Source organism: Dreissena polymorpha, chromosome 4, assembly GCF_020536995.1.
Source record: "Dreissena polymorpha isolate Duluth1 chromosome 4, UMN_Dpol_1.0, whole genome shotgun sequence".
NCBI classification, from domain to species: Eukaryota; Metazoa; Mollusca; class Bivalvia; order Myida; family Dreissenidae; genus Dreissena; species Dreissena polymorpha.
Genome location: NC_068358.1, coordinates 17,077,290 through 17,101,373, shown reverse-complemented (window position 1 = coordinate 17,101,373; position 24,084 = coordinate 17,077,290). Strand labels below are relative to the sequence as shown.

Genomic DNA, 24,084 nt, shown 5'->3' with positions numbered 1-24,084 from the left:
TTATTGCATATTATATGATTTTATTAAACTTTCTATCTGCTGTAAAAATAAATACCATTTTATCTGAAGGTAAAAAACGCTCCAATACGAACACAATTCAGTTCATCAGTGTGCAATAATGGGCAGAAAAAATACTTCCAATGTGCTTGTCCACTGTTAAATAATAACGCCGTGAGAACTTTTGAACTTTAAAGAATTCATATTTGGTAATTCCGATTAATCCTTTAAGATTAATCTGTTCTTATAACATAATTATTGTTTAAACATACGCTCGGACGGTAAACTTAACAGTAATTCGTGATCAACTTGATTGAAAGCAATCACCAAAATATTGTGACGTACATTCTCTTAGATGATTTCTGGCCTAAAGATACTACAGTTAAGGAGCTTCTTGTTCTTTGTTTTATTGGTAACACTTGAGTTATTTCGTTCTTCGCCTAGTGAGTAGCGGAAGCACAATTTGGCGCATGCGAACTCAATCCGTACGTTATACAAATAGAAGTTTCATCTTTAGAGGAAAACAATCTATATTACGATAAATTTAATTCTGCTTTACTAATGTGTAGACATACTAAGCATTCATTGGGCAAATGCTGAACTATAATATGTTACAACAAGAGCTGTCAACATAGGATGACACATGCCCCCTATAAACGCTTTGATAGAAGTTATGAGCATTTTACCATGCTAAATCCTTGAAATGCAGTAAGTGACCCGTGACCTAGTTTTTGACCCGGCATGACCCATATTCGAACTTGACCTAGATATTGTCTAGATACAACTTCTTACAAGTTTAATAAAGATCGAATGAAAAGTATTTTTAAAATAGAGAGCGGACACGAAAAGTGTTACAGACAAACAGACTGACAGACGAACAGTGCGAAAACTATATACCCCCTTTTCTTCGAAAGGGGGCATATAAACAGTGGAGCGATACATGCCCCATTTGTTTTTACTGTAATCATCAAGGGAAACCTTTTTCATTTGCTGGGTTAGAAACATCACAGAAGTTAACAACAAAAAATACTGTTAACCACTGTGTTATAAATGATAGTACATCGTTTACTTAAGGCCTGATTTTTATGCCCCCTTCGAAGAAGAGAGGATATATTGTTTTGCACATGTCGGTCCGTATGTCCGTCCGTCCGTCCACCAGATGGTTTCAGGATGATAACTCAAGAACGCTTAGGCCTAGGATCATGTAACTCTATAGGTAAATCGATCATGACCCGCAGATGACCCCTATTGATTTCAGGGTAAAAGGTCAAGGTCACGGTGACCCGAAATAGTAATATGGTTTCCGTATGATAACTCAAGAACGCTTATGCCTAGGATCATGAAACTTCATAGGTACATTGATCATGATTCGCAGATGAACCCTATTGATTTTAAGGTCACTAGGTCAAAGGTCAAGGTCACCGACCCGAAATAGTAAAATGGTTTTGGATGATAACTCAATAACGCTTATGCCTAGGATCATGAAACTTCATAGGTATATTGATCATGACTCGCAGATGACCACTATAGATTTCAGGTCACTAGGTCAAAGGTCAAGGTCACGGTGACCCGAAATAGAAAAATGGTTTCCGGATGATAACTCAAGAACGCTTATGACTAGGATATTGAAACTTCATAGGTATAGTTATCATGACTCGCAGATGACCGCTATTAGTTTTCATGTCACTAGGTCAAAGGTCAAGGTCACGGTAACCCGAAATAGTAAAATGGTTTCCGGATGATAGAAAACTTCATAGGTATAGTGATCATGACTCGCAGATGACCGCTATTAGTTTTCAATTCACTAGGTCAAAGGTCAAGGTCACAGTAATCCGAAATAGTAAAATGGTTTCCGGATGATATGAGGGGATCATGAAACTTCATAGGTACATTGATCATGACTTGCAGATGACCCCTATTGATTTCAGGTCACTAGGTCAAAGGTCAAGGTCAAGATGACCCGAAATAGTAAAATGGTTTCCGTATGATAACTCAAGAACGCTTATGCATAGGATCATGAAAGTTCATAGGTACATTGATCATGACTCGCAGATGACCCCTATTGACTTTCAGGTCTTGTTGTGTGAATATTTTATTTTTGCCATTAATATTAAGTTCTTTGCATTAGGACATGGGCTAAAATTTTAATTCAAAGATCAAATAAACCACTCTTTATTCATATAAACTAATTTGGCACAAGCCAATCAATCCTTTTTAGCTCATCTATTTTTGAAAAAAAAAAGAGATATTGTCATCACCTTGGCGTCGGCGTCGGCGTCCGGTTAAGTTTTGCGTTTAGGTACACTTTTCTCATAAAGTATTTATGCTATTGCATTAAAACTTGGTACACTTACTTACTATCATGAGGGGACTGGGTAGGCAAAGATAGATAATTCTGACTTGCATTTTGACAGAATTATGTGCCCTTTTTATACTTAGAAAATTGAACATTTTGGTTAAGTTTTGTGTTTAGGTCCATTTTAATCCTTTAGTATCAAAGCTATTGCTTTCATACTTGCAACACTATCTTACTATCATAAGAGGACTGTGCAGGCAAAGTAATGTAACTCTGACTGGCATTTTGACAGAATTATGTGCCCTTTTCATACTTAGAAAATTGAAAATTTGGTTAGGTTTTGTGTTTAGGTCCACTTTTTTTCTAAAGTATCAAAGCCATTGCTTTCATACTTGCAACACTTACTAACTATCGTAGTAAGGGGACTGTGCATGCAAAGTTATGTAACTCTGACTGGCGTTTTGACGGAATTATGTGCCCTTTAAATACTTAGAAAATTGAAAATTTGGTTAAGTTTTGTGATAAGGTCCACTTTTTTCCTAATGTATCAAAGCCATTGCTTTCATACTTGCAACACTTACTAACTATCGTAAGGGGACTGTGCAGGCAAAGTTATGTAACTCTGACTGGCATTTTTACGGAATTATAGGGCCCTTTATACTTGAAAATTTGGTTAAGTTTTATGTTTTGGTCCACTTTACCCCTAAAGTATCATGGATATTGCTTTCATACTTGGAACACTCGCAAACTATCATAAGGGGACAGTACAGGACAAGTTGCATAACTCTGGTTGTCATTTTTACGGAATTATGGCCCTTTTTTGACTTAGTAACTTTGAATATATGGTTACATTTTGTGTTTAGATCCACTTTACTTCTAAAGTATCAAGGCTATTGCTTATAAACTTCAAATACTTTCATGCTATCATGAGGGTACTGTACCTGGCAAGTTGAATTTTACCTTGACCTTTGAATGACCTTGACCCTCAAGGCCAAATTATTAAATTTTGCTAAAATTGCCATAACTTCTTTATTTATGATTAGATTCGATTGATACTTTGACAAACAACTCTTACCTGACATACCACAATTGACTCCATCCAAACCATCCCCCACGCCCCCCACCGAATCCCCCACGAATCCCCCCCTCAATCCCCCCCCCATTTTTTTTAAATTAAAGATCATCTAATACATGACCACCACACCCTCACACTATACCCCCAACCCCCACCCAAAAATATAATTTGTATGCCCCCGGTAGGGTGGCATATAGCAGTTGAACTGTCCATCAGTATGTCAGTCAGTCTGTCTGTCCGTCCGAAAAAAACTTTAACATTGGCCATAACTTTTTCACTTTTTAAGATAGCAATTTTATATTTTGCCTGCATGTGTATCTTATGGAGCTGCACATTTTGAGTGGTGAAAGGTTAAGGTCGAGGTCATCCTTTAAGGTCAAATGTCAAACTTATGGTGTATGTCTGTCCGAAAACTTTAACATTGGCCATAACTTTTTCAATATTGAAGATAGCAACTTGATAATTGGCATGCATGTGTATCTCATGGAGCTAAACATTTTAGTGGTGAAAGTTGAAGATGAAGGTCATCATTCAAGGTCAAATGTCAAAAATATGGCGTCGGTCCGTCCGAAAACTTTAACATTGGCCATAACTGTTTTAATATTGAACATAGCAACTTGATATTTGGCATGCATGTAAATCTCATGAACCTGCACATTTTGAGTGGTGGAAGTTCAAGGTCAAGGTCATCCTTCAAGGTCATCCTTCAAGTCAAAAAAAAAATATTCAAAGCGGCGTTCTCATGAAGCTGCACATTTTGAGTGGTGGAAGTTCAAGGTCATCCTTCAAAGTCAAGGTCATCCTTCAAGGTCAAAGGTCAAAAAACAAATACAGAATTTCAAAGCGGCGTTATCATGAAGCTGCACATTTAGAGTGGTGGAAGTTCAAGGTCAATGTCATTCTTCAAGGTCAAGGTCATCCTTCAAGGTCAAAGGTCAAACAAAATTATAAAAAAATCAAAGCGGCGTTCTCATGAAGCTGCACATTTTGAGTGGTGGAAGTTGAAGGTCAAGGTCATCCTTCAAGGTCAAGGTCATCCTTCAAGGTCAAAGGTAAAAAAAATCAAAACGGCGTTCTCATGAAGCTGCACATTTTGAGTGGTGAAAGTTCAAGGTCAATGTCATTCTTCAAGGTCAAGGTCATCCTTCAAGGTCAAAGGTTAAAAAATAATAATTTCAAAGCGGCGTTATCATGAAGCTGCACATTTTGAGTGGTGGAAGTTCAAGGTCAAGGTCATCCTTCAAGGTTAAGGTCATCCTTCAAGGTCAAAGGTCAAAAAAATAATAGTTCAAAGCGGCGTTCTCATAAAGCTGCACGTTTTGAGTGGTTGAAGTTCAAGGTCAATGTCATCCTTCAAGGTCAAATGTAAAAAAAAAATCAAAGTGGCGCAATAGGGGGCATTGTGTTTCAGACAAACACATCTCTTGTTTTTTTTTTCAAACATGGTTGGAAAACACAAATATTTAGTTTTATTATTTTAGTTTTGAAATACCGTCCAACCATCCCACCCAAGAATCGCCCCCCCCCCCCCTCAAAAAAATATAAAAAAATGCATTTTTTTCCATTTTTGGAAGATAATGTAATAAATGACCACACCCCCACACTATACATCCCTCCCCACTCCACCCTCCCCCCTTTGTGATTGAAATTGAGATAGGTCCCTACACCTTCAAAAAGAAAAATAGATGAGCGGTCTGCACCCGCAAGGCGGTGCTCTTGTTTTAATTCTTTTTGCGATGCTTTTTGTTGCAATGTTATAGTCGTTGTTTTATAAACCTATAGGGCGCCAATTTGATAAGGTTTGTAGATTTTATCCAGGTAAAGGGATAAGTGAAATGATACCTTGTTTTTGCAGAACAGTTAGATCTCCATTATTGAAAGAGTAGTTTACGGATTTAATTGAATATGCTTTAATTTCATTCCAAAATATTGTGTATAATTTAATTGTTATACACTCTAATCCCGGACTTTTATTATTCTGCATTTCTTACCACATTCATATTCAGTAAGGAGTCCTTCAAATGAGTGTTTTTCATTATCATTTAGAGTCGATTGAGGAGTATTGAAATTCGTGTTAGTTGAGTTTCAATTCTGTTTATAGATTTACAGTGAAACATCGTACATAGAAATTATGATTTGTTTATAAGTTTAACTTTGTGAATCGTTATGTTTTATTTCAATATTCCTATGTAATTTGCAGACATCATCTTTGTTCTAATTACCGAATAAGTAATATATATCGTTTCGATAGGGCTTACAGATCGGTAACTATATGTTGATCGCTTCTGTTTTAAGGGACCGTAAACCGCGATTTACAAAAAAAAAAGTTCTAAAATACAAACAAATACAAAATTTCAAAGCGGCGTTATCATCAAGCTGCACATTTTGAGTGGTGGAAGTTCAAGGTCAATGTCATTCTTCAAGGTCAATGTCATCCTTCAAGGTCAAAGGTCAAACAAAATTATAAAAAAATCAAAGCGGCGTTATCATGAAGCTGCACATTTTGAGTGGTAGAAGTTCAAGGTCAAGGTCATCCATCAAGGTAAAAAAAAATAAATCATTTCAAAGCGGCGTTCTCATGAAGCTGCACATTTTGAGTGGTGGAAGTTGAAGGTCAAGGTCATCCTTCAAGGTCAAGGTCATCCTTCAAGGTCAAAGGTAAAAAAAATCAAAACGGCGTTCTCATGAAGCTGCACATTTTGAGTGGTGAAAGTTCAAGGTCAATGTCATTCTTCAAGGTCAAGGTCATCCTTCAAGGTCAAAGGATTAAAAAATAATAATTTCAAAGCGGCGTTTTCATGAAGCTGCACATTTGAGTGGTGGAAGTTCAAGGTCAAGGTCATCCTTCAAGGTTAAGGTCACCCTTCAAGGTCAAAGGTCAAAAAAATAATAGTTCAAAGCGGCGTTCTCATAAAGCTGCACGTTTTGAGTGGTTGAAGTTCAAGGTCAATGTCATCCTTCAAGGTCTAATGTAAAAAAAAAATCAAAGTGGCGCAATAGGGGGCATTGTGTTTCAGACAAACACATCTCTTGTTTTTTTCAAACATGGTTGGAAAACACAAACATTTAGTTTTATTATTTTAGTTTTGAAATACCGTCCAACCATCCCACCCAAGAATCGCCCCCCCCCCCTCACAAAAATATAAAGAATGCATTTTTTTTTCCATTTTTGGAAGATAATGTAATAAATGATCACACCCCCACACTATACATCCCTCCCCACTCCACCCCTCCCCCCTTTGTGATTGAAATTGAGATAGGTCTCTACACCTTCAAAAAGAAAAATAGATGAGCGGTCTGCACCCGCAAGGCGGTGCTCTTGTTTTAATTCTTTTTGCGATGCTTTTTGTTGCAATGTTATAGTCGTTGTTTTATAAACCTATAGGGCGCCAATTTGATAAGGTTTGTAGATTTTTTACAGGTTAAGGGATAAGTGAAATGATACCTTGTTTTTGCAGAACAGTTAGATCTCCATTATTAAAAGAGTAGTTTAGGGATTTAATTGAATATGCTTTAATTTCATTCCAAAATATTGTGTATAATTTAATTGTTATACACTCTAATCCCGGGCTTTTATTATTCTGCATTTCTTACCACATTCATATTCAGTAAGGAGTCCTTCAAATGAGTGTTTTTCATTATCATTTAGAGTTGATTGAGGAGTATTGAAATTCGTGTTAGTTGAGTTTCAATTCTGTTTATAGATTTACAGTGAAACATCGTACATAGAAATTATGATTTGTTTATAAGTTTAACTTTGTGAATCGTTATGTTTCATTTCAATATTCCTATGTAATTTGCAGACATCATCTTTGTTCTAATTACCGAATAAGTAATATATATCGTTTCGATAGGGCTTACAGATCGGTAACTATATGTTGATCGCTTCTGTTTTAAGGGACCGTAAACCGCGATTTACAAAAAAGAAAAGTTCTAAAATACTATTTTTACTATTATTAGTTTATATTGATTAAAATATCACGACTGGTATATTACATTACTTGAAAAAAGTAGTTAAGTTTTTATATTTTCAGTATATTCGGTAATACATTTTACTGGGTACAGGTACCAGGTAATTACCGGTCGTGATATTTTAATCAATATAAACTATTTTTTTTTAAATACGGTATTTTAGAACTTTTCTTTTTCGTCAATCGCGGTTGACGGTCCCTTCAAGTTCATTTAAGGAGCTATTATTTCCCACTCATAATGGGCTTCTCCGCTTTTTTGCATGATTATTATTAGTTTTCACTTTTTTGTTGGTGTGTTCATGTACGTTTATATATGGTTTGCTTACTTTTGGGTGAGTGCGTTCGGAATTGTGTGTATTTGTGTGGGGGTGGGGTTTGTTTGTGTGTGGGCGACTGTGTGTATTTTTGCATTTTTGCTTTGTTTTCTGTTTTTTCTTTACTTCTTGTGAACATATGTTGTCCTCATGTGCCTCATATGTCGTCTTGGATTAAACTAAACATCTTCCTACTCACTCAGGAACCTTTACGTCCCTGCATAATTGTATGGAATTGCGTGAAGGAAAGAATGGGGTTTTCCAATGATTTTAAAGTTGCTTGTAATCTTTTAAAATAGCGCGCGGGAATAATAGAAAGCATAGGGAAATTATGCAAATTTACGCACGGTGAATGAATCCGATCCTGACTCGAGATCATACGTAAAGCCAAACAAGATTATACCGTGAAACAATTTAAGGTTTTTATATAGCATGATAGTATTAGGCAGTGTTATACATAATGATCGTCCTTTAAATATATTGTTACAGGTTGCTCGAACAAGACAAGATATCTACATAAACGGTCACTGATAAAACATTATACATCCGTAGAATGAAAAAAGGTTCGAATAATTACTACTGTTTGTGTGGTTTTTACTAAATGCGTTGACAACATGTCTCATTGCAACCTATTTCTTGCTTGGTTTCATACATCATGTATACAAATACCATTAAACGTTTCCATAAATTATATATTTTTTGTAAGCCATATTTGGAAATTTGTTTAAAGGTATGTTACGCCGAACAATAGCAGAACTAATTACTTACATTTTTAAACACTGAAACACGTTATTGGTTATAAAGCACATTCGGTCAACCAGTGTATTTCAAAAGCCCACGGACACTCAAAATCAACGAATAGTTCGTACAATATTTCGAAAAATAACGTTTTTAAGACATAAAGGTCATGTTACATGCACGCACGCATGCACGCACGTGCACGCACGCGCACACTAACACTCATATAAAACACAAAAGATTACGTTACACTAAATATATAGAAAAGGCGGAACTCCAGAAACATTATCAGAAATTCTTGTCCGCTCGACTTTGACCGATGTCCTGATCATTTGTAAATTAAGCCGTTCTTGTAATTTTATGAATGCATTTTAAGTACATAATACAACTTTCTGGCAGCGTTAATGCAATCTACAATACAGATTTTACAAAGCCAGTCATGTAGAACATGATACGACAAAATCTTCTGTCTGCCTGTATGAAATCTGCCAATTGGTTCGCAAAATTTGATCCTGCAATTACTTTAAAAGAACTTAAAACACTTTAAGCAATGTATGTACCCTTATACACAGCAAGTTGCGATTACGCGCGACCTATTAGACTGTACAACAAACGTTATATTTAACTGCAAATCATAGATGCTTAGAACCGCTTTATTCGGACTTGAGCTGTGTTGCATAAGCTCGCAACAATTAATATGCACACGAGCAATATCTTAAACCCATCCATTTATCCGTGAATTATCGTAAATTAAATGCATTGTAAGAGAATCGTGAAATGTATTTGATACAAAAGAAAAATTAAGTAATTTTGTACTCCACATGGCATAGGAGTACTTTAAGTGTTATCATAAGAATTGTAAACGTGTTATCTCATTTATTCGCATTTAAAAGGAAATGCTCATCTTTGTCCAACACTTAACATATAGTGCCAATGTGTGACAACGTGTTGAATACTGTGTGTAGCCTTGTAAATCGACCTATCACTAGTCACTATTATTTTTGTTAGTTCGTATTTTTGTAATATATTATAGTTCAGCATTTGCTCAAGAAATGCTGAGTATGGCTACATATTAGTAAAGCAGAATTAAAATTACCGTAATATAGAATGTTTTCATCTACAGATTAAACTTCTACTTGCATAACGTACGGATTGAGTTAGCATGCGCAAAATTGTGCTTCCGCTACTCGTTAGGCGAAGAACGAAATAACTCAAGTGTTACCAATAAAACAAAGAACAAGAAGCTCCTTAACTGTAGTATCTTTAGGCCAGATATCATCAAAGAGAATGTACGTCACAATATTTTGTTGATTGCTTTCAATCAAGTTGGTCCCGCATTGAACCTGTTAATCCTGACATGCATTTTAAGAGATCTTAAAGGGTGCACATTGTATAACCGGTCTGATGACAGTTTTTGCAAAACAGATGTTTGATGAATAAAACTGAATACAAATAGAATTTAAGTTCAGAAAAAGTGGGTTCAGATAATAAACGAAATTACAGTTTAATTCAATGGAAAATTATTTTTACAAAAGTAAACTTATTCGAATACAAAAGACGAACACGTTCGGGAAATCGCCACTAGTCGTTTGTCATTCAATTTATTGAAGTAAAGCTTATTTGATTTATGTTAAATAAAGATTGTTTACTAATGTTATATAACATTTTTCGTTCATTTGTAAGTGTTGGTTTAAAATTGCGAAAGTAAATTATTGACATACAAATCATGCATACTTAGCCACCTGTGAACTACTTCACATTGGTCAGGTCAGGTCAAAAGACAATATGTTTACCGTCCGATCGTTTGTTTAAACAATAACTGAGTTATAAGAACAGATTAACCTAAAAGGTTTAATCGGAATATCAAAATAAGAATTTGTGCTCTTTTAAGTTTAAAAGTATTCACGGAGTTATTATTTCACAGTGGGCAAGCACATTGGAAGTGTTTTTTTCCTGTCAATAATTGCACACTGATGAACTGAATTGTGTTCGTATTGGAGCGTTTTTACCTTAAGATAAAATGGTAATTTTTTACAGTATATAGAAAGTGTAATAAAATCATATAATATGCAATAACTCGTGTTCTATTGACATTTAAAATAGATTCCGAAATCAAGAATTTCACATACGTTTTTTCCTCATTACATAAATATATCAATTAATGATATTTAATAATATACTTGTTATACTCATGTTTACATGAACCGAATGAATCTCTGTACATTTTAAAATATATGTCTTATGGGCTACACTCGCCAAAAGATATGAACAAGTATTCCTTTAAATATCCGTACATGTAACGGATTAAAGTTGATATTTTATGAATGGACATCTTACAAATGAACTCCGTAAAGAAATTTACACTTCTTGCACCGAGTATGTGAAAATCATGTTTTTCAGACGGAAGGCGTGTGCGCGCTTCTGATTCTGTTAACGGTTGCCCACTGGACGACCGGTAAGTGTTTGTAGTCTTCAATGAAAGTTCGAACAATTATGTAAGAAAAAGTTCGTAAATATGTTTTTGAATCCGACATGAATATTGACGAGATTAAGATCATTTCAAACTAAAATTATCGATTTTTCCACTGATGAGAGGATGGAATATCAATACAAATAATAAATTAAATAAACATATTGTCTTTAATAGGTACCAACGTGGCCATCGGGAAGCCGTCCAAACAAACAGACACTGCTAACGGTCTGGGGGCGGCACTCGGTAACGATAACAACACGAACACCTGCACGGAAACTACGTCATCAGATGCATCATGGGAGGTGGACCTTGGCGGAGTATTCCAAATAGAGAGCGTCATCGTGCACGGAATGGGTACGTGCACATAGTTTTGTAGTTTTGTTTTCAGTGGGGTTTAATGCAGAAAGATAGATTAATAATCACATACTTTACATAAAAGCTCGAAAGTGGACCTGAATTTGTCTCGGTAAGTTAAAACTATCTTGCTTTTTTACAACATCATCGAAAGGGTTTTCGTACCCTGTCAAAAATTAAAATATTAACTTTGCCGTTGTGTTTAAAAGAGCTAAAATTGTTCTCTATGTACCATGAAAATATATTGAAGTCAACACAGTTTATATCACTGATTAAGATTCTGAACATTTGTATTACAATGCAAATATATGTACAGCTTAACTTCGCTATATATCCAAAACACTCTTCAGTCGAATGACCTGTTTAGTCGAATGACTGGCTAAGTCGAAACCCAGGTTGAATCGAAAAAAACGCAGTCAAAATGGAAACAAATTCTTAATCGTTTATCTTTCTATCGTTTATTTTTCTATTTCTCGATGTCCTTAAGTCGATTTGTTTTATCAGTCGATGTGACTTTTCATTCTCTACTGTATATCTCGAAACATCAAGGCATTCCACATCTGGAACCCGATAAAGCAATAGACAGTAGTAGCTAATTTCTTAAAGATATATAGATTCTCATTTGTCAAACGGTAAATTGCTATTTTATGATTCACAATCATGAGCATATACAATCAAGAGCATGTAACTAATCTATACTTGTTCCCTCAGATAACGGTCAATGGGTATCCAGAGTTATCGCGTTTTCCTCGGAGTGGGGAACATACACGTGAGTTTTTCATAGACAAATACGCTATTCAATAACAACAGGCCTCATAGGGGATAATACCTGGACAGTCAAGATGGCGACGTCCATGCCAAGTCAGGTATTTGTCGCCGTTTTATATCCTTGATTACTTGTATAAATTGTTTCAATGTTGCTCACGTTCCATCTATATTCGCTTTTTATCTCGACCTAACTCGCTACATTTTTAGCGGGAGCTGTAATTTTGTGATACCGCTAAGAAATTTCGAAGCGAGAGAAGTCAAGATATAGAGCGAATATTAATACGTAATAATCACTTTTAACTTTAGTGCTGATATGGCTGCAATGTTAGCGGCATATACACAATCAATAAAATTAATAAAGGGTATAAAACGGCGAAAAGTACCTGTCTCGGCATGGACGTCGCCATCTTGACTGTCACGTTATTGCGCCAATTGGGGTTATACCAGTGTGCCAAATACTTTGGAAAACCCAACTTATGTATGTATTCCGGAAAACCTTTTGGAAAAAACCCACTTATTTGCTGGTACAAATAAAGCTGCTCCATTTATAATCCGTTCACAATCACACACCATATCAACCGTTATTATTTACACCAAGCTATCATTTGTTGATGTAATGGACCAGCGTTGCTTGTACCGAGGGATCAGTGGGTTTTTCTAAACTCGAGCGAATTCCGGGATTAATCTATTCCCATTTTACAAAGAACAATGGTCTACTCTATCTGCCAACGATAGTTTCATTCAAATAATAACGGTCGATATGGTACTTGATTTTAAAATGGATATAAATAGGTCGACGTGTTATATACCAGTAGATTCGCGGGGTGCCAAATCATGTAACTCGCTTTTATCTTTTTAATGTTGTATTTTACCCAATAGCGCTACAGGGAGGTGCTGAGATATGGGACAAAGTTCCGGACAGACATAACGGTGGACGGAATGACGAGTATGGATTAATATTATCTGGAACATGCAAACTCGAACACGAATCTTAAAATTTCAACGGACGGAAAAGTCAGCGTCTATATTTTCCCCTTTTGGGAAAGCATATAATACAAGAAAAAATATAAGTCAATAGTTTTGAAAAACATCCAGCGGGCCCTGTGAAAACCGGGGTAAATGTTATTGCTACAATGAAGTCTAAAATCGCATGTTTACGTAACATGTAAACTAATTTACTGCTGTTAATTCCCAATTTAATGCTGTCACTAGTTTGCGTAGATTTTTAGACTCGCAAAATTGTATTTAAACGTAGGCGGGTTGTGTTGTTTTTTGAAAACAAGACAAATAGCGAACTCACTGTCAATTTTATGTAAGAAGTGTGTGCGCCATTACTTCTCTGAAGTTTACGTATCTGGGGACCGTTTCAATAAGATATCGTATCGTAAATATAACGATATCGTAACTCGGGTAGTTGCGATTGGATTTACGATTCTCGTAAACCGTTTCAATAACGCCCTCGTAAATGTCCTCGTAAATCGCTCTCGCAATCTACGATTTCTTTATTGTACATTCGGTTTTCTTTGGGGTTATATTCAAACTGTCAACATCCGGTAGGTTGTTTACACCGTGTTGTTTTCGTAATGTGTTGCGGAAATTTGAGAAAAAGCACATATAACAAACATTGAACAGAGAGCGAGATGGCTCACACGGGATCAATACACGATTTATTGCATAAATCAATCTTTCGTACCGTGTTACAGTGGAATAGTGTTGTTTTTCACTGTGTGCAAAGTCTATGAACTCACTGGAATTGTTACTAACGTCGTTAGTGGAAATGGAATTTAGAAACGTCTAATCATCATGCTGAATTATCAACAGCATCATTTCTGTGGAACACTGCCATATGCCTTATATAAGTGTTTCATAGTTATGGTGCTTTTAAAATAGTTCACTATCTGCCAAGATTGGAATGGTACTTGTATTAGCAATAACCACTGATTTTGAAAATTGACATAAACCCAGTAAAATTATACATTTTCTGATAGATATTAGTAAACCATTTCCAAATATGTATGGTTTGTCTATCTTACATTGTCTAAAGTAATGTTAGTGAATGCGGAAACATTGAAAAATCCCATGTGTAAAAATTGTCATTTTTCATTTTTTCAAAATAGTCAACCTGGGTGTATAATTTGTTTAAAATAATGATTTAAGAACACATTTTTTATCCAAACTTTTAATAATTCATTACAGATACATTTCAGCTATGTTAGATGTCCTTGCAATTGGATGGTCCGGCAGGATTCTGGTCTGAAACACGTTACCCCCCACCAACCCAGGACCCAAAAATTCCTGAAATAGACAATACAAAGTTGATTTTTCTAAATTGCAAATGTGCATGTGATTCAATATCACAGTTGAAATAATGTACAACAAAACAAGAATAAATGTTCAAAAAACAAAAACTTATTTGGTTAGTATTTAAAAAAAAAACATTATCCAAAACATGTACAACTGCCCCACCCACCCAATACAAATGTGATACAACCTGGTATTTAAGAACATTTTCTAAGTAATATTATTTCTCTTAAACAAAGTTTTATTTATGAATTAGCAGTTAAATTGAACAGGAAAAACACTTACGGTTGAATATGCAGCCAGTAATCTGAATTCTTATCCAAAATTCTGATATGTCGGTTGATTAGGAATGGCAGCACCAGGAATTCTAAAAGATCGACAATGCATTGCTAAATTAAATCTTATATACTTTTGTAAGATGAAACAGAAACACTATTTGTTAGAATAGTTTAACACACACCTATTCAAAAAAAGATAAACATATAATAAAATAATTAAAAAAATATTATAATAATTACTGTAAGAAGTTTCGAACTCATAATAGGCGAATGTATGTAACAGCTCAATATCTTTAAACAACTTCTTGGATTTAGTAAATCATTGTCGATACATTAATTAAGAGCTTGTTTTCTTCATGAAAGGAACTCCAAAGATGCTGAAATATAATAGTGCACTGCATGCAAATATTAATTAAGTGATACTGACAAACTGAAAGAACAGAACATTTAACCGCAAATGTTTTCTACAAGCTTTTACTGATTCAATGTTTCTTTTTTCAAAGTTTGCTAAAAAATCATGCTGAGATCAAAATTAGCCAATTGTAAGGGCATTTAATATTTCATCCATTTAAGTCATCTTTTTAATGTAGCGCCATATGATGAAATAACTGGAATTCCTTTGCCAACTGAAGTAATTTCCAATTTAATTTTAATAGTAATATTAAAATTAATAATAAGATGCAGCCACACATACTGTTTGTCAAAAAGGCTGTTGAACAACTGATCTTTCACTGGAATATTCCTGTCAACCAAAAGGTGAAGGTGGTTGTGTCTCGTCAGAGTCCGATATCTATGCAAATGAACAGACACATTCATATTTTTGTCATCATACTTACAAAGTACATTTCCAACAATAATATTATTTCTTACAGTAGGGGCATGTGTATATTCTGTATTATTAAATAATTAAGTTTTAATTCAGGATATAATTGTTAACCATCAAATTCAATGTCTTCAACATGCAACTGCTTAAAATGTTACTTACCACAATGTAACTGTGCTCATGTATTTGTGAAATCCCATCATAATCACTGTCCAATAGATCTTTGTCAGTCATGTTCTCTATAAAATAACAAGTAAATAAAATAGAATTTCAATACCGGTATGCACAAAACCTGCGACACATAATAACCGAGTCTTAGCATTGCATCCTCAATTTTGCAAAGGTTAATTCTAGAACCTAACCTTTATATATAATAATATCCATTTATTTTTTGTATATTAATATTGTAAATGAAATAAGAACTGAAATTAATTATAGCAGTTTTAACACGTTAACAAAACTAATAATGAGATGGTGTGCGAATTATAATGCTCCCTAAATGTATAATCAACTTAAAACTAATAACGTACCTTAGCTTTTAAGTTTATGATTATGATCAATCACAGAAGTTATATTTTACATTTGTTACAAATGAAGACAAGTCCGGTACGACATGGCGCGGGTACGATCTGGAACAGATTTTCTTTGACATAATTAACACAATAATTTAGGTGATTTAAGTGAATTCATACCTGCATCGATACCAAATGAGACGATTTCTCTTCCTGCCAAACAAATACTGTGTTTATCGTACCGATATCCGTAAAACTGCTCAAAAGATCGCTCCCGAATTCACCGTAACAACAATGTAATAATTCCGCGTAAAGGGGAGTAACTCTACTGCACAGGAATAGTGGTGTTGGAAATAAATAAATATATATTATTTCACGCGCATATACCTGATTCAAATGGTTAGAATTTATTAAAAAACACAATAATTGATTTATTAAAAGCTAAATTTCAAGTGAATCTGCCTTCTTTCTGCAAAATATTGGCCTTCGAATTTTTTACTTTCACTTTTGAGCAATGATTTTTTATTTTCCGGTCATGGCAAGGTCAGATACTGCTTATTTGGACATATCTCCTCCCACATATGCAAATTTTTCATTTGGATTACTTCTTTCATGCTCGTAGTGAAGCGTTAAAAACACCCTACATTTTTCGGTCAACTTTTTGCCTGAACACCGATTGCGCAATAATTTGCATAGCAGGTGCGTGGTTATTGCTACTTGTATACAGGTAAAATAAATAATTGTGCAGTGTTTATTTTACTAACATTGTTGTGAAATAAGGTCACTTCCAACAGCCTTGCTGTTGGGCTAGCTCTTTAGCGACGCGGTTAAACTGTCTGACTACCACTCTGAAGGTCGTGGGTTCAATGCCTGGCTTGAGCTCAGTATTTTCACATTAATGGCGACGAGTCAAAAAACGAACTGTGAATGCGGGAATGGGTCTGAGCTGTGTAATGGTTTCTGGGAGGGCCATTTGGATGCAAGACATGCTGTAGCGAGCGTGTCTGGGCCTTGAAACATTAAAAGGGGTAGGAGTGTAGTGAAATAAGGTCACTAAGGCTGTTGGGCTAGCTCTTTAGCGACGCGGTTAAAGTGTCTGACTACCACTCTGGAGGTCATGGGTTCAATCCCCGGCTTTTGCTCAGTATTTTCACATTAATATCATACACTATCACATATAAATATCTATTTAACTCTTTGTATTAAAGCTTGATTCCTGAAAAAGTATGATGCTTATCAAGACATTGGAGTCTATTTCCCGAGTAGAACCAATACTTTGAGTCATCAGAGATGATCTTGAGGACCCTCCCTAATTCCCTCATTGCCAGTGGGGATCAAGGTGGGACCTTCTGATGAAAGTAGCTAGACAGACACTATAATTATGTAATATTCCAGGGAAACCTTTTTACCCGAGGTATTGTCATAGCCAGCTCGTCGCCCGCCCTCTGCCTTCCGCATCGTGCTAAAACTTTCGACATTTTGCTCTAAAATCAAAGTGCTTCCACCTGCAACTTTTTAACTTAATATGTAGATGCACCTTGATGAGTTCTACATGCCACACCCATTTTTGGGTAACAAGGTCTAAGGTCACTGTGACCTTAAAAAAAATCTGACAAGCTTTAATTTACTCAAAAGTGCATATAATCATTGATGATTCTGTAATACATGTAGTTACATATTAAAACAGTAACAATATGTGTTACTCATTTTTTTGCTTCATAAAACATGGTTTATCTCAATGCACATCCAACTCTCTCAGTAACGCTTGATTGGCCATTGTCGGCTTGGGTACTTCTTACATGTACCTTGGGTACTCTTAAGTATACTTAAATGTACCCCGGGTCACCGATTACCCTAAAACGATATTGCTTACCTTCAACAAACTAATCTTTAAAAACAAACTGTATCAACATGCTTTTTGAGTAAGAGTTTTGATAATATAGAGGCCATTGTACAGAAAATTTGACATGAATATGAACATAATTAATAAAAAAAAAATAGCAGACAACAACCGATTTAGGGTTAAAATTCCCGGGTATGTTTTAGTATATTTACCGTACCCGGGGTACATGTAAGTATACTTAAGAATACCAGCGGTACATGTAGGTAGTACCCGAGCTGTAAATGACCAATCAAGCCTCAGTAACTGTTCCTAAATTACAGTCACTATGTTGCCTTTTAAACTCCAACACAAAAAGGTCTTGACAAATGAAATGTAGGGTATTTGCACCATATTTGTCTGTGTTTAATGATCATGTAAATAAACTTGACATGCAGACCGACCAGAACCCGCTGATAATATGCACATCTCCTTTTGGTAGTGAAGCTTCCCATAAAGTTTCATTGAATTCCCGCCATTAGTTGCTGATAAATAGCCCGGACAAAAATTGTACACGGATGGATGGACAGACGAAGCGGTGACTATATGCTCCCCCAAAATTTTTTGGGGGAGCATACAAAATCAAAGTCGCGCAGAAGGGGACATAGTGTTTCCCACAAACACATTTCTTGTTTTTCCTGCATGTTTCCTGCATACATTCATTTTTGTGTCTTAAAATTTTTTATTTCTCCTTGTGAAAAATGCATTTCATCAGAAAATAAGTAGGTAACCATAAGTGCATTTTAATTGTGTTTTAAGTATATTTTCGAATAATATAATTAACTTTTTGGAATAAACAAAACTGAAAAAGTACACACAAGTGTATTAAATTTGCATTAATTACATTTTCATATACATACATGTACCAACGCCTATTTATGAGCAGTAGTCCTTAAATGGTTTACTTATGGTTGACAAAATGCATTTTGTATTGCTATTATTTCAAAATATAGCTACCCATCCAGTTCAATATGAAACTGTAATGTTAAATTATACACAGTGACACTATGTGAAGTTGGAATATAACATGTTTTCAACAATTATAATGTGCTTTTTTTCCTATTGTGTTTATTTATTAGACAAAATTATAAGTAAAATAGATACTTGCATATACAAATTCATTTCATGCTCTGAATCTATTTTTGTTAAATACTGTGTATACTTTTGTATTATTTGTACTTTTCTAATGTTTAACAGTGATGGTATTTTTATTATTTTCATTGTATTTTTAAACTGTGTGCAGGCACACATCAACAGGGTTTCATTTTTTTAGGATTTAAGAAAAAATCAAATTAAACACCCAGTGAAATCAATTAAAATGATACAATTATATATGCAATAGTGTCTATTTTACTTATATTTTGTACAAATTAATAACAGGTTAAACTGCATTGACTGCAGTGTTGAAAAAAAACACTGTTTATTCCCAAATTGATGTCTTATTCCAACTTCACATGACAGTGTGTTCCTAGAATAATGAAGAAATACTGGAATCTCAAATTATGTCATATCATTGTTTCTAATATCTGCATCAGCAGAAACCCTTCTGAAAATGAAATGAGCTTTTTACCAAAATGCACTTAAAAAATTGCATTTTATCTGCATTTGTTTAAGCGAATTGTCTGCATGTTTTAGAGAGTACACTTTATTGCATTAATTAATTAGAAACAGATGAAGCCTTTTTTCATGTTCTTTAAATTCGGAAGTGTATTTTTTTTTTTTAATAAATAATCCACTTTTTCTTAGACAGTTGAGTTTTAAGTACATCTTTTTAATTTATAAAATGTTTAAAGTGTATCTTTTCTAGGTTATGACATATTTTTACTTTAGAAACAAAATAACTCATTCTTAAAAGCATTATTAGGTGTTTGCTAAAATTTAAATTAGTAACAAAGTATTTTTTCCATTGGGGCCATACAATCAAAATGTTCACCATGAAAATGCTGACAACTTCAAACATCATTCTTTTTAAGTACAAATGTAAGCCCTTCTTCTGCGTTCTCTGTATTGCAATCCACTTTATAATTTAAAGTGTATTTAATTACATGTTGAACAAAAAGATTGTGAAGTAAGAAGCTAAAGTGACATTATTCAAGAAGCTTCTTCTCTTTAAGATTCACTAACACAACATCCAGTTTAAACAGTTTTAACAACTTTATTCGCAACAACAGTAAATATTTGTAGTGGTTATAACAATGACCCAAAGAAATATTATTTATATGTTTTAAAAAAATTCTGAGGACATATGTGAAGGATTATCTGTGGAAAATATAGGGATATGGAGTAGCTGTACACACAATTTAAGTGGAACATTTTAAGTACAAAAGGGGCATTATTAAGCTAAATGCAGGTCAGAGATAAGCAACTTGGTCAGTGACCTCACAATGACATAATGACCCTGAATACATAAGTGCTTTTAATGAAAATATGTAATAGAAACAGTGATATAAGGATGTTGCATGTTTACCATAATTTTATACACAGCTTATCATTCAAGGTATAGTCGAGCTAAAATTAAATATATATTTTACATTTAAGTTCGAATAAAAAAAATACACATTTTTTTCTTCAAGAGTTCCTGCTGTGTTCAACTGCATGTGTGTAATATAACATATTCAGTATTATGGGTATGAGAGTCCCATCCACTGCTCCCGGGCCTTGTGGCAGAATCCAACCTTCATGCAAGTTTGTTGTTGTACGCGGACTGGAAACCTATGGAATGTATCATGTGTTTAAAATTAACAGTACATGATAAAGCATTTATATACATGATTTGATTAACTGTGTTTAAATTTTTATTTATTAACTGTGCTCAAGTTTTCATCATCTATTGATTTTTTATTCACATATAGTTTATGTATCAAATAAAAAAAACAAATGAGGATTAAAAAAAGATGAAAAGTAAATAAATTATGATTGTACCATCCCTGTAAAATGAAAAATAATTTTAACTTTAATTATTTGACCCAAAATCTATATGAGATTTTATCACATGCTATACCCTGTTACACATGTGTAATATACTTTTTAAGCGTTTTCATTGGCTTAGTTTTCGTTTATTGACCAATCGCATTTTGTTATTTCACCGAAATGACATTGCAACGTCAAATGATGCCACGAAATGTAAACATCATTTGGGATTTATCATTATGTTTGCGTTAATATTTATTTAATTTGCTCATTTAAAAGCATGTGATAAAAAAGATCTCACACTTGTCATATCATACATGTACCATATTTTATTAAACATCTCCAGGAAATTCATTAGTAAGCTCGCCAAAGGCTCGTTTACATACAAAATTCCTTAACTCGTTTAATGAAATATGGTATGATATGACAACTCGTGCCAGATCATATATGTAAGACATGATGTATTTAAATAAATAACATTTTTTCTACAACAGTTTAAAATCATGATTGAGTAATTGATTATAGAAATAAAGACATTTACCGATCATATGTTTGCTGATTGAACTTGTGAAGGCATGTCAATTAACGAAAGATGATCTGCTGATTCCATGAAGATCTGCCAGCTTGGAATAGATGTTTCCTTTGGCCAAAAATCTTTAACTGATGTCAGTGATGAGTACCTGTTGGTGTAGTACAATATGAAAAAGTGAATAATACTAGTCTTCTAATGTAATGAAAATACTATAATATGTTACTGTTGTGTATGTGTGTTCAAGAACAACAAGATATTTTGATAACTCAGTAATTGATTTGTTATTTCATAATGATCATCACTTTGGTGTTTTGTGGTTGAAGGTTTGTTACACATGTAGGCTAACAGTTGCCTAACTGGGCACATTTTACAATCCAACATAATTTAGCAATGCATGTATCGTTCTGACAGAATATTAAATAAACATAATACAAAGAAAAGGAATAGATTGTAACGAGTTGTATAGCGTTGATAACAAACGTTTACCAAAAAAAAAACAAGGCTCCATTGAGTACGTATCCGAACAAAAAAACTTCCGAAATCACATGCAAATTGCGATGGAGATAAAAGCTTACAGCAAAATTAATCATTGCACAATAATTTGAGTGGCGGGAAGCGCATATACTTCAACTGCTGTTGAACAATATAATTGCATCACACACATAATAAACACATGGGGTTTTCACGTATGATAAATTGCAATTTATTTTGATTTATTCATCCTTATCGAATATAAACAAAGGGCAGTAACTGACATATTGATTCCAACGTTAAATATTTTGCAGAAAGCAATCAAGGGATAAAAAACAACATGTTTACTTCCTCTGTATTGTCGTCGATAAAAAGACGAAGCCAAAAGCTTCTTATTCGGCGTCCAAATGCACAACATACGCGGCGTCCATTTTGTTTTCGACGTAACTACGACTGCTTCTTACGTCTCGTAGACTTACGAGAGAATTCTACGATATCGTAAGTTGCGAAAGTTTATTGAAACGCAAAATGGAAAGTTGCGATAATCGCAACTGGTTTACGAGTCGTAACATACTTACGAGAGCTTATTGAAACGGTCCCCAGGTCCTTTATTGCTTGTTGTTTAGTTTTGCAGATATTTCACGAGGTTTTATGAACATCTTGATAATGCACACACAAATCGATCGCAAGTGAAAAGTGCAATATTTGCCATTTTGATTTTATACAAGTGCACAATCGCTGATTTTAAATACGTATACAAATAATAGCAATCGATTTTTGAAATATCAAATGCCAGTCAGTAAGGCTTTATTTTATAGACTCTCGGGTCTGCATAATAATGGGTTTATGCTAAATACTGTTTCATTTATAAAGTAATCTTTTAAGTTTTATAACGTAATTTCTGTTATAAATATGTGAAGAAAATATCAAGCTTAATACTTTATATAGTCATCTTTTAGTTCTATAAGGTAATGTCTGGTTTTAATATGTGAAGAAAATATCAAACAATTTTAAAAATATAAATGAAAATAAACATTTGAAGTTGATTATTATGTTAAAATGGTTTATTTTAACATTAACGCCCAGCATAAGTACGACCGGAAATACTGACGATAACTGTACATCGGAATTATCCGGAAAATGACCTGACACTGTCAACTTCAGAATCAGACAATATTAATAGTAGAAAAACAGTGTTGGGTCATCGTCCTTTTAGCCTTTAAAAAAGTTAATGTTCTCGTGTAGTCGGCATGTGGCGCTCAAGAGCACGTCTAAAAGGTGTTACAAACCAGTCGTGCCCGCGTTATGGACGTTGACGGTACTTTCCAATGTTCTACCGACTGACTTCTTAGTCTCAGCTGTAATGTTTTAGTAAAAGATTGCCCGAGAAGCAGCGTTATGCGGAATATAAACCCGAACGTTGTCCATTAATTTAATTACAACTAAAGTTATAAGATTTAAGTACCCATTCAAGGACATAAATCTCATTGAATATGGTGTGATCGATCAAATAAGACGTTATGCCACGTTTATTATAGTGTGAAAACAATCCTATTTGAACGTGGGTGATCGTATTATGCAATTATTAATCTTCACTGTGGAGATTAACCCCAGCGGATTAATCAGTGACCAACTTTATTAATTCTGTATTAAGGGGTTTATGTCCTCTTCGTAAGATTACACGCACTTTTTTAGTTTTGTTTCGTTTGATGTTTTTATCTTTATATTTTTAAAAAAAACTTTGAATCAACGCTTTCCCCGTTTGGATAACATTTCTATGTGTACTTACAGTTTCGGTCACTTTCAATTTTGCGAAAATAGTACGGGGAATTTATGTGTGCAAGTATGTTTTAATGAAGTCCAAGATTAGCTATAATTGCTTGAGTTGTGTCAAAAATGTAAATGACCGAGCATAAATTTGGCAATGCATGTAACCCCAAAAAGCAAGCTTACCCGGGTGAAAGTATATAGGAGACAGATTTATTCTTTGTTTCGCAAATTAGTTTATACTTTGATCAAATAAAGATTGAGGATTATGTCTTATTGCAACTTATTACACGTCACACTTATTATAATCGCTCTGTTGTATGAAACCAAATTCGTAAATGTGTTTTTGTTATTTTTTTATCAGAAAGTTCTTTGATCATCAATAGGACATTTTATATTCGGGGTTTTAACTGTTATACCTTTGTAAACCTTCTAGCATACTTTTCAGTTTCTATTTAACTGGCAGATTAGTGTGTTTGTCTAAGTTGTTAATTTGATTGACGGCCTCGGCGTCCCCATTTGCTTGCCCACAGCATTACTCGCATTACTCGTACACTTTTGAGCAGTAGCTAGCAATATGAAACTCCTTTGGTAGAAAGACTCTTTCTTTATTCCGGGGATGGTA

At 34.3% G+C, this 24,084-nt stretch overlaps 2 long non-coding RNA genes across 4 annotated transcripts; both read right to left on the bottom strand.

Moving 5' to 3' along the window:
- Positions 1-13,909: 13,909 nt before the first annotated feature.
- On the bottom strand, positions 13,910-16,613 carry LOC127876007 (uncharacterized). The gene is made up of 5 exons (XR_008047592.1): positions 16,081-16,613; positions 15,551-15,627; positions 15,260-15,355; positions 14,573-14,654; positions 13,910-14,281 (listed from the first exon to the last, which is right to left on the bottom strand). It is a non-coding gene; the product is annotated as an uncharacterized LOC127876007 (long non-coding RNA).
- Positions 16,614-19,914: 3,301 nt separating this feature from the next.
- On the bottom strand, positions 19,915-22,266 carry LOC127876008 (uncharacterized). Of its 3 annotated transcripts, none has more exons than XR_008047595.1 (3): positions 22,041-22,266; positions 21,231-21,369; positions 19,915-20,491 (listed from the first exon to the last, which is right to left on the bottom strand). It is a non-coding gene; the product is annotated as an uncharacterized LOC127876008 (long non-coding RNA). The 3 variants fall into 3 exon arrangements; XR_008047594.1 differs by lacking the exon at positions 22,041-22,266 and adding an exon at positions 21,708-22,006; XR_008047593.1 differs by lacking the exon at positions 22,041-22,266 and adding an exon at positions 21,797-22,004.
- Between the last annotated feature and the right edge of the window lie 1,818 nt (positions 22,267-24,084).